Source organism: Dendrobates tinctorius, unplaced genomic scaffold (genome assembly GCF_039654945.1).
Source record: "Dendrobates tinctorius isolate UK_male_01 unplaced genomic scaffold, ASM3965494v1 ptg000048l, whole genome shotgun sequence".
Classification (NCBI taxonomy): domain Eukaryota; kingdom Metazoa; phylum Chordata; class Amphibia; order Anura; family Dendrobatidae; genus Dendrobates; species Dendrobates tinctorius.
Genome location: NW_027361716.1, coordinates 6,632,772 through 6,642,500, shown reverse-complemented (window position 1 = coordinate 6,642,500; position 9,729 = coordinate 6,632,772). Strand labels below are relative to the sequence as shown.

General features: G+C 37.9%; 8 non-coding genes across 8 annotated transcripts; all 8 read left to right on the top strand.

Annotated features, from left to right (window-relative positions):
• The first annotated feature begins 919 nt into the window (after positions 1 to 919).
• TRNAS-UGA (transfer RNA serine (anticodon UGA)) lies at positions 920 to 1,001 on the top strand. Its single transcript has one exon. It is a non-coding gene; the product is annotated as a tRNA-Ser (tRNA).
• Positions 1,002 to 2,597: 1,596 nt separating this feature from the next.
• On the top strand, positions 2,598 to 2,679 carry TRNAS-AGA (transfer RNA serine (anticodon AGA)). The gene has a single exon. It is a non-coding gene; the product is annotated as a tRNA-Ser (tRNA).
• A 655-nt stretch (positions 2,680 to 3,334) lies between these two features.
• On the top strand, positions 3,335 to 3,406 carry TRNAQ-UUG (transfer RNA glutamine (anticodon UUG)). Its single transcript has one exon. It is a non-coding gene; the product is annotated as a tRNA-Gln (tRNA).
• Positions 3,407 to 4,347: 941 nt separating this feature from the next.
• On the top strand, positions 4,348 to 4,429 carry TRNAS-UGA (transfer RNA serine (anticodon UGA)). Its single transcript has one exon. It is a non-coding gene; the product is annotated as a tRNA-Ser (tRNA).
• A 1,553-nt stretch (positions 4,430 to 5,982) lies between these two features.
• On the top strand, positions 5,983 to 6,064 carry TRNAS-UGA (transfer RNA serine (anticodon UGA)). Its single transcript has one exon. It is a non-coding gene; the product is annotated as a tRNA-Ser (tRNA).
• A 655-nt stretch (positions 6,065 to 6,719) lies between these two features.
• TRNAQ-UUG (transfer RNA glutamine (anticodon UUG)) lies at positions 6,720 to 6,791 on the top strand. Its single transcript has one exon. It is a non-coding gene; the product is annotated as a tRNA-Gln (tRNA).
• A 914-nt stretch (positions 6,792 to 7,705) lies between these two features.
• On the top strand, positions 7,706 to 7,787 carry TRNAS-UGA (transfer RNA serine (anticodon UGA)). Its single transcript has one exon. It is a non-coding gene; the product is annotated as a tRNA-Ser (tRNA).
• A 1,641-nt stretch (positions 7,788 to 9,428) lies between these two features.
• TRNAS-UGA (transfer RNA serine (anticodon UGA)) lies at positions 9,429 to 9,510 on the top strand. Its single transcript has one exon. It is a non-coding gene; the product is annotated as a tRNA-Ser (tRNA).
• The last annotated feature ends 219 nt before the right edge of the window (positions 9,511 to 9,729 follow it).

Genomic DNA, 9,729 nt, shown 5'->3' with positions numbered 1-9,729 from the left:
TCGATTTTTCCATCTGCACTCAGATCGACGATGCCCAATGTTTATGATGAAACAAGCAATTTAAAATCCACATAATAAAAGACAAAAAAAGAGTTCAAGGATTCATGGAATACCATCGTCAAAGCAGTAGGATTAGGATCAAGTAGGATTAGCAAAAATTAAAATTGTCTATGTCATACCAAACAATCTCATACTCTGTGAATAGAGTCAATATTCACATAACACTCTTTCCAAGTGCGTTAGTCTGACAAGGATTTGAAGCCAAAATGGCTGCAGGAAGTGTTTTCGATTTTTCTCTAAGCCATCTTTTCTTGTGTTTTCCAGAATTTCCTAAAGTGCCTTATAAACATTTTTGGTGGTGTTTTTTTTAAATTCTTTTCGGCGTCTTTTGAATGTGTTTTGTGGCTTTTTTTGTAGCACACAAAAGTCAATCAGGACCCTTTATAGGGTCTTTCGAACCTTACCCTTGACTTGTATTATAGGTATGGAGCTGTTCAAAGTGAAAAACAGCTGAAGATTGAGATGGTAATTTCAGTTAACTGCTGGACATTTTTTGGAAACTTCAGATGGTTAATAGACGCTCCATAGCCTGATCAAATGAACATCAAGTCTTTTTTACTTGGAAATGATTATGTTCAGTCTTCTCAGCATTTTCGGATTATTTTTAAGGATGTTTTTGGAGCTGACTGACTCCAAATCCACATTATGAAGAGGGAAAAGCTTTAAACTGTGAATGGTTCCCATTGATGATGACTTTAAATCAGATTTTTGTATTTTACTGAGACCTTGTATTTTCTTTTCATTTTCTGAGATGTCTTCCAGAGGGTTGATCACTGAGCGTGATCATGGTGCAATAACTTGGTGCAATAGTTTTCTAATAAGAAAACATGTGTGAAGCTCATAACAGCTTGACATCCGAGTAGTCGTGGCCGAGTGGTTAAGGCGATGGACTTGAAATCCATTGGGGTCTCCCCGCGCAGGTTCAAATCCTGCCGACTACGTCAATTTTAATAGCTTTTTGACCTTTTATCTTTGTTGTTCAATTTGCATGTTTACTAGTCTATTCCCCATGACAGTGATCTGTGATGGAGCGAGATTCCAGGACCAAACTGACTTTATCTTTGACTGTTCTTTAGATAATCTATTCTGGAGCAACATTACATGTGCGACTTGTCGCCAATCAAAAGAAACACCGTGGGTGCCATCATGTAAGAGGTTTTTCTCTTGATCTTGTCCAGCAGCCACAGACCGCTGTCCTGGCTAATGGACTGGGACATGCACTTTGATTTGCACTAACCTTAAATTATCTCTCAGATGAAGCCTTTTACCATGCAATGCTAATCTTTATCGACTACTGGATGAACAGTTTTCTAACACTATAAGTTTTGCAATTTATTTTTTTCACACTTTTTCCAAGTAACAGATACAGCAATCTTTTTACTAGCCACTTTTCATCAACATTTCAAACTGCGCTAGCTGTGATATCGTGGAAATGTTGGTAAATTTGTGGAATGAAAGGTTATAAGATATCAATTTACCATTGTGTATGATTGCAGATTTGCACTGCAGCTTTGGAGCCTGTTTTCGCCATCGTTCACGATTTCATATGCTTTATTCAGCAAAACAAGCCGCAGCCATGATTGTGTCATGGTTGGTTCCATGGTGTAATGGTTAGCACTCTGGACTTTGGATCCAGTGATCTGAATTGAAATCTCAGTAGAACCTGAGCACACATTTTGATTTTTCCATCTGCACTCAGATCGACGATGCCCAATGTTTATGATGAAACAAGCAATTTAAAATACACATAATAAAAGACAAAAAAAGAGTTCAAGGATTCATGGTCAAAGCTGTCAATATCACTCATTGTCTATGTCATACCAAGCAATCTCATACTCTGTGACTTGAGTCAATATTCACATAACACTCTTTCCAAGTGGGTGAATCTGACAAGGATTTGAAGCCAAAATGGCTTCAGGAAGTGTTTTTGATTTTTCTCTAAGCCATCTTTTCTTGTGTTTTCCAGAATTTCCTAAAGTGCCTTATAAACATTTTTGGTGGTGTTTTTCTAAAAATTCTTTTCGGCGTCTTTTGAATGTGTTTTGTGGCTTCTTTTGTAGCACACAAAAGTCAATCAGGACCCTTTATAGGGTCTTTCGAACCTTACCGTTGACTTGTATTATAGGTATGGAGCTGTTCAAAGTGAAAAACAGCTGAAGATTGATATGGTAATTTCAGTTAACCGCTGGACATTTTTGGAAACTTGAGATGGTTAATAGATGCTCCAAAGCCTGATCAAATGAACATCAAGTCTTTTTTACTTGGAAATGATTATGTTCAGTCTTCTCAGCATTTTCGGATTATTTTTAAGGATGTTTTTGGAGCTGACTGACTCCAAATCCACATTATGAAGAGGGAAAAGCTTTAAACTGTGAATGGTTCCCATTGATGATGACTTTAAATCAGATTTTTGCATTTTACTGAGACCTTGTATTTTCTTTTCATTTTCTGAGATGTCTTCCAGAGGGTTGATCCCTGAGCTTGATCATGGTGCTATTAGAAAACGTGTGTGAAACTCATAACAGATTGACGTCTGAGTAGTCGTGGCCGAGTGGTTAAGGCGATGGGCTAGAAATCCATTGGGGTCTCCCCGCGCAGGTGCAAATCCTGCCGACTACGTCTATGTTTAAAATAACTTTTTGACCTTTTATCTTTGTTGTTCAATTTGCATGTTTACTAGTCTATTCCCCATGACAGTGATCTGTGATGGAGCGAGTTTCTAGGACCAAACTGACTTTATCTTTGACTGTTCTTTAGATAATCTATTCTGGAGCAACATTACATGTGCGACTTGCCGCTAATCAAAAGAAGCACCGTGGGTGCCATCAGGTAAGAGGTTTTTCTCTTGATCTTGTCCAGCAGCCACAGACCGCTGTCCTGGCTAATGGACTGGGACATGCACTTTGATTTGCACAAACCTTAAATTATCTCTCAGATGAAGCCTTTTACCATGCAATGCTAATCTCTATCAACTACTGGATGAACAGTTTTCTAACAGTATAAGTTTTGCAATTTATTTTTTTCACACTTTTTCCAAGTAACAGATACAGCAATCTTTTTACTAGCCACTTTTCATCAACATTTCAAACTGTCCTAGCTGTGATATCGTGGAAATGTTGGTAAATTTGTGGAATGAAAGGTTATAAGATATCAATTTACCATTGTGTATGATTGCAGATTTGCACTGCAGCTTTGGAGCCTGTTTTCGCCATCGTTCACGATTTCATATGCTTTATTCAGCAAAACAAGCCGCAGCCATGATTGCATCATGGTTGGTTCCATGGTGTAATGGTTAGCACTCTGGACTTTGAATCCAGTCATCTGAGTTCAAATCTCAGTAGAACCTGAGCACACATTTCAGTTTTTCCATCTGCACTCAGATCAACGATGCCCAATGTTTATGATGAAACAAGCAATTTAAAATCCACATAATAAAAGACAAAAAAGAGTTCAAGGATTCATGGAATACCATGGTCAAAGCTGTCAATCAAGTAGGATTAGCAAAAATTAAAATTGTCTATGTCACTCATTGTCTATGTCATACCAAGTAATCTCATATTCAATATTGACTTGAGTCAATATTCACATAACACTCTTTCCAAGTGGGTGAATCTGACAAGGATTTGAAGCCAAAATGGCTTCAGGAAGTGTTTTTGATTTTTCTCTAAGCCATCTTTTCTTGTGTTTTCCAGAATTTCCTAAAGTGCCTTATAAACATTTTTGGTGGTGTTTTTCTAAAAATTCTTTTCGGCGTCTTTTGAATGTGTTTTGTGGCTTTTTTTGTAGCACACAAAAGTCAATCAGGACCCTTTATAGGGTCTTTCGAACCTTACCGTTGACTTGTATTATAGGTATGGAGCTGTTCAAAGTGAAAAACAGCTGAAGATTGATATGGTAATTTCAGTTAACCGCTGGACATTTTTGGAAACTTGAGATGGTTAATAGACGCTCCAAAGCCTGATCAAATGAACATCAAGTCTTTTTTAATTGGAAATGATTATGTTCAGTCTTCTCAGCATTTTCGGATTATTTTTAAGGATGTTTTTGGAGCTGACTGACTCCAAATCCACATTATGAAGAGGGAAAAGCTTTAAACTGTGAATGGTTCCCATTGATGATGACTTTAAATCAGATTTTTGCATTTTACTGAGACCTTGTATTTTCTTTTCATTTTCTGAGATGTCTTCCAGAGGGTTGATCACTGAGCGTGATCATGGTGCAATAACTTGGTGCAATAGATTTCTAATAAGAAAACAAGTGTGAAGCTCATAACAGCTTGACATCCGAGTAGTCGTGGCCGAGTGGTTAAGGCGATGGACTTGATATCCATTGGGGTCTCCCCGCGCAGGTGCAAATCCTGCCGTCTATGTTTAAAATAACTTTTTGACCTTTTATCTTTGTTGTTCAATTTGCATGTTTACTAGTCTATTCCCCATGACAGTGATCTGTGATGGAGCGAGTTTCTAGGACCAAACTGACTTTATATTTGACTGTTCTTTAGATAATCTATTCTGGAGCAACATTACATGTGCGACTTGCCGCTTATCAAAAGAAGCATCGTGGGTGCCATCAGGTAAGAGGTTTTTCTCTTGATCTTGTCCAGCAGCCACAGACCGCTGTCCTGGCTAATGGACTGGGACATGCACTTTGATTTGCACAAACCTTAAATTATCTCTCAGATGAAGCCTTTTACCATGCAATGCTAATCTTTATCGACTACTGGATGAACAGTTTTCTAACAGTATAAGTTTTGCAATTTATTTTTTTCACACTTTTTCCAAGTAACAGAAACAGCAATCTTTTTACTAGCCACTTTTCATCAACATTTCAAACTGTCCTAGCTGTGATATCGTGGAAATGTTGGTAAATTTGTGGAATGAAAGGTTATAAGATATCAATTTACCATTGTGTATGATTGCAGATTTGCACTGCAGCTTTGGAGCCTGTTTTCGCCATCGTTCACGATTTCATATGCTTTATTCAGCACAACAAGCCGCAGTCATGACTATGTCATGGTTGGTTCCATGGTGTAATGGTTAGCACTCTGGACTTTGAATCCAGAGTGCATTTCCATTTTTCCATCTGCACTCAGATCGACGATGCCCAATGTTTATGATGAAACAAGCAATTTAAAATCCACATAATAAAAGACAAAAAAAGGATTCATGGTCAAAGCTGTCAATATCACTCATTGTCTATGTCATACCAAGCAATCTCATACTCTGTGACTTGAGTCAATATTCACATAACACTCTTTCCAAGTGGGTGAATCTGACAAGGATTTGAAGCCAAAATGGCTTCAGGAAGTGTTTTTGATTTTTCTCTAAGCCATCTTTTCTTGTGTTTTCCAGAATTTCCTAAAGTGCCTTATAAACATTTTTGGTGGTGTTTTTCTAAAAATTCTTTTCGGCGTCTTTTGAATGTGTTTTGTGGCTTTTTTTGTAGCACACAAAAGTCAATCAGGACCCTTTATAGGGTCTTTCGAACCTTACCGTTGACTTGTATTATAGGTATGGAGCTGTTCAAAGTGAAAAACAGCTGAATATTGATATGGTAATTTCAGTTAACCGCTGGACATTTTTGGAAACTTGAGATGGTTAATAGACGCTCCAAAGCCTGATCAAATGAACATCAAGTCTTTTTTACTTGGAAATGATTATGTTCAGTCTTCTCAGCATTTTCGGATTATTTTTAAGGATGTTTTTGGAGCTGACTGACTCCAAATCCACATTATGAAGAGGGAAAAGCTTTAAACTGTGAATGGTTCCCATTGATGATGACTTTAAATCAGATTTTTGCATTTTACTGAGACCTTGTATTTTCTTTTCATTTTCTGAGATGTCTTCCAGAGGGTTGATCACTGAGCATTATCATGGTGCTATTAGAAAACATGTGTGAAGCTCATAACAGCTTGACGTCCGAGTAGTCGTGGCCGAGTGGTTAAGGCGATGGACTTGAAATCCATTGGGGTCTCCCCGCGCAGGTGCAAATCCTGCCGACTACGTCTATGTTTAAAATAACTTTTTGACCTTTTATCTTTGTTGTTCAATTTGCATGTTTACTAGTCTATTCCCCATGACAGTGATCTGTGATGGAGCGAGTTTCTAGGACCAAACTGACGTTATCTTTGACTGTTCTTTAGATAATCTATTCTGGAGCAACATTACATGTGCGACTTGCCGCTAATCAAAAGAAGCACCGTGGGTGCCATCAGGTAAGAGGTTTTTCTATTGATCTTGTCCAGCAGCCACAGACCGCTGTCCTGGCTAATGGACTGCGACATGCACTTTGATTTGCACAAACCTTAAATTATCTCTCAGATGAATCCTTTTACCATGCAATGCTAATCTTTATCGACTACTGGATGAACAGTTTTCTAACAGTATAAGTTTTGCAATTTATTTTTTTCACACTTTTTCCAAGTAACAGATACAGCAATCTTTTTACTAGCCACTTTTCATCAACATTTCAAACTGCGCTAGCTGTGATATCGTGGAAATGTTGGTAAATTTGTGGAATGAAAGGTTATAAGATATCAATTTACCATTGTGTATGATTGCAGATTTGCACTGCAGCTTTGGAGCCTGTTTTCGCCATCGTTCACGATTTCATATGCTTTATTCAGCAAAACAAGCCGCAGCCATGATTGCGTCATGGTTGGTTCCATGGTGTAATGGTTAGCACTCTGGACTTTGAATCCAGTGATCTGAGTTCAAATCTCAGTAGAACCTGAGCACACATTTCGATTTTTCCATCTGCACTCAGATCAACGATGCCCAATGTTTATGATGAAACAAGCAATTTAAAATCCACATAATAAAAGACAAAAAAGAGTTCAAGGATTCATGGAATACCATGGTCAAAGCTGTCAATCAAGTAGGATTAGCAAAAATTAAAATTGTCTATGTCACTCATTGTCTATGTCATACCAAGTAATCTCATACTCTGTGACTTGAGTCAATATTCACATAACACTCTTTCCAAGTGGGTGAATCTGACAAGGATTTGAAGCCAAAATGGCTTCAGGAAGTGTGTTTGATTTTTCTCTAAGCCATCTTTTCTTGTGTTTTCCAGAATTTCCTAAAGTGCCTTATAAAAATTTTTGGTGGTGTTTTTCTAAAAATTCTTTTCGGCGTCTTTTGAATGTGTTTTGTGGCTTTTTTTGTAGCACACAAAAGTCAATCAGGACCCTTTATAGGGTCTTTCGAACCTTACCGTTGACTTGTATTATAGGTATGGAGCTGTTCAAAGTGAAAAACATCTGAAGATTTATATGGTAATTTCAGTTAACCGCTGGACATTTTTGGAAACTTGAGATGGTTAATAGATGCTCCAAAGCCTGATCAAATGAACATCAAGTCTTTTTTACTTGGAAATGATTATGTTCAGTCTTCTCAGCATTTTCGGATTATTTTTAAGGATGTTTTTGGAGCTGACTGACTCCAAATCCACATTATGAAGAGGGAAAAGCTTTAAACTGTGAATGGTTCCCATTGATGATGACTTTAAATCAGATTTTTGCATTTTACTGAGACCTTGTATTTTCTTTTCATTTTCTGAGATGTCTTCCAGAGGGTTGATCACTGAGCGTGATCATGGTGCTATTAGAAAACATGTGTGAAGCTCATAACAGGTTGACGTCCGAGTAGTCGTGGCCGAGTGGTTAAGGCGATGGACTTGAAATCCATTGGGGTCTCCCCGCGCAGGTTCAAATCCTGCCGACTACGTCTATGTTTCAATAACTTTTTGACCTTTTATCTTTGTTGTTCAATTTGCATGTTTACTAGTCTATTCCCCATGACAGTGATCTGTGATGGAGCGAGTTTCTAGGACCAAACTGACGTTATCTTTGACTGTTCTTTAGATAATGTATTCTGGAGCAACATTACATGTGTGACTTGCCGCTAATCAAAAGAAGCACCGTGGGTGCCATCAGGTAAGAGGTTTTTCTCTCGATCTTGTCCAGCAGCCACAGACCGCTGTCCTGGCTAATGGACTGGGACATGCACTTTGATTTGCACAAACCTTAAATTATCTCTCAGATGAAGCCTTTTACCATGCAATGCTAATCTTTATCGACTACTGGATGAACAGTTTTCTAACAGTATAAGTTTTGCAATTTATTTTTTTCACACTTTTTCCAAGTAACAGATACAGCAATCTTTTTACTAGCCACTTTTCATCAACATTTCAAACTGCGCTAGCTGTGATATCGTGGAAATGTTGGTAAATTTGTGGAATGAAAGGTTATAAGATATCAATTTACCATTGTGTATGATTGCAGATTTGCACTGCAGCTTTGGAGCCTGTTTTCGCCATCGTTCACGATTTCATATGCTTTATTCAGCAAAACAAGCCGCAGCCATGATTGCGTCATGGTTGGTTCCATGGTGTAATGGTTAGCACTCTGGACTTTGAATCCAGTGATCTGAGTACAAATCTCAGTAGAACCTGGGCACACATTTCGATTTTTCCATTTGCACTCAGATCGACGATGCCCAATGTTTATGATGAAACAAGCAATTTAAAATCCACATAATAAAACACAAAAATAGAGTTCAAGGATGCATGGAATACCATGGTCAAAGCAGTCAATCAAGTAGGATTAGCAAAAATTAAAATTGTCTATGTCACTCATTGTCTATGTCATACCAAGCAATCTCATACTCTGTGACTTGAGTCAATATTCACATAACACTCTTTCCAAGTGGGTGAATCTGACAAGGATTTGAAGCCAAAATGGCTTCAGGAAGTGTTTTTGATTTTTCTCTAAGCCATCTTTTCTTGTGTTTTCCAGAATTTCCTAAAGTGCCTTATAAACATTTTTGGTGGTGGTTTTCTAAAAATTCTTTTCGGCGTCTTTTGAATGTGTTTTGTGGCTTTTTTTGTAGCACACAAAAGTCAATCAGGACCCTTTATAGGGTCTTTCGAACCTTACCCTTGACTTGTATTATAGGTATGGAGCTGTTCAAAGTGAAAAACATCTGAAGATTGATATGGTAATTTCAGTTAACCGCTGGACATTTTTGGAAACTTGAGATGGTTAATAGATGCTCCAAAGCCTGATCAAATGAACATCAAGTCTTTTTTACTTGGAAATGATTATGTTCAGTCTTCTCAGCATTTTCGGATTATTTTTAAGGATGTTTTTGGAGCTGACTGACTCCAAATCCACATTATGAAGAGGGAAAAGCTTTAAACTGTGAATGGTTCCCATTGATGATGACTTTAAATCAGATTTTTGCATTTTACTGAGACCTTGTATTTTCTTTTCATTTTCTGAGATGTCTTCCAGAGGGTTGATCACTGAGCGTGATCATGGTGCTATTAGAAAACATGTGTGAAGCTCATAACAGGTTGATGTCTGAGTAGTCGTGGCCGAGTGGTTAAGGCGATGGACTTGAAATCCATTGGGGTCTCCCCGCGCAGGTTCAAATCCTGCCGACTACGTCTATGTTTCAATAACTTTTTGACCTTTTATCTTTGTTGTTCAATTTGCATGTTTAAAAGTCTATTCCCCATGACAGTGATCTGTGATGGAGCGAGTTTCTAGGACCAAACTGACTTTATCTTTGACTGTTCTTTAGATAATCTATTCTGGAGCAACATTACATGTGCGACTTGCCGCTAATCAAAAGAAGTACCGTGGGTGCCATCAGGTAAGAGGTT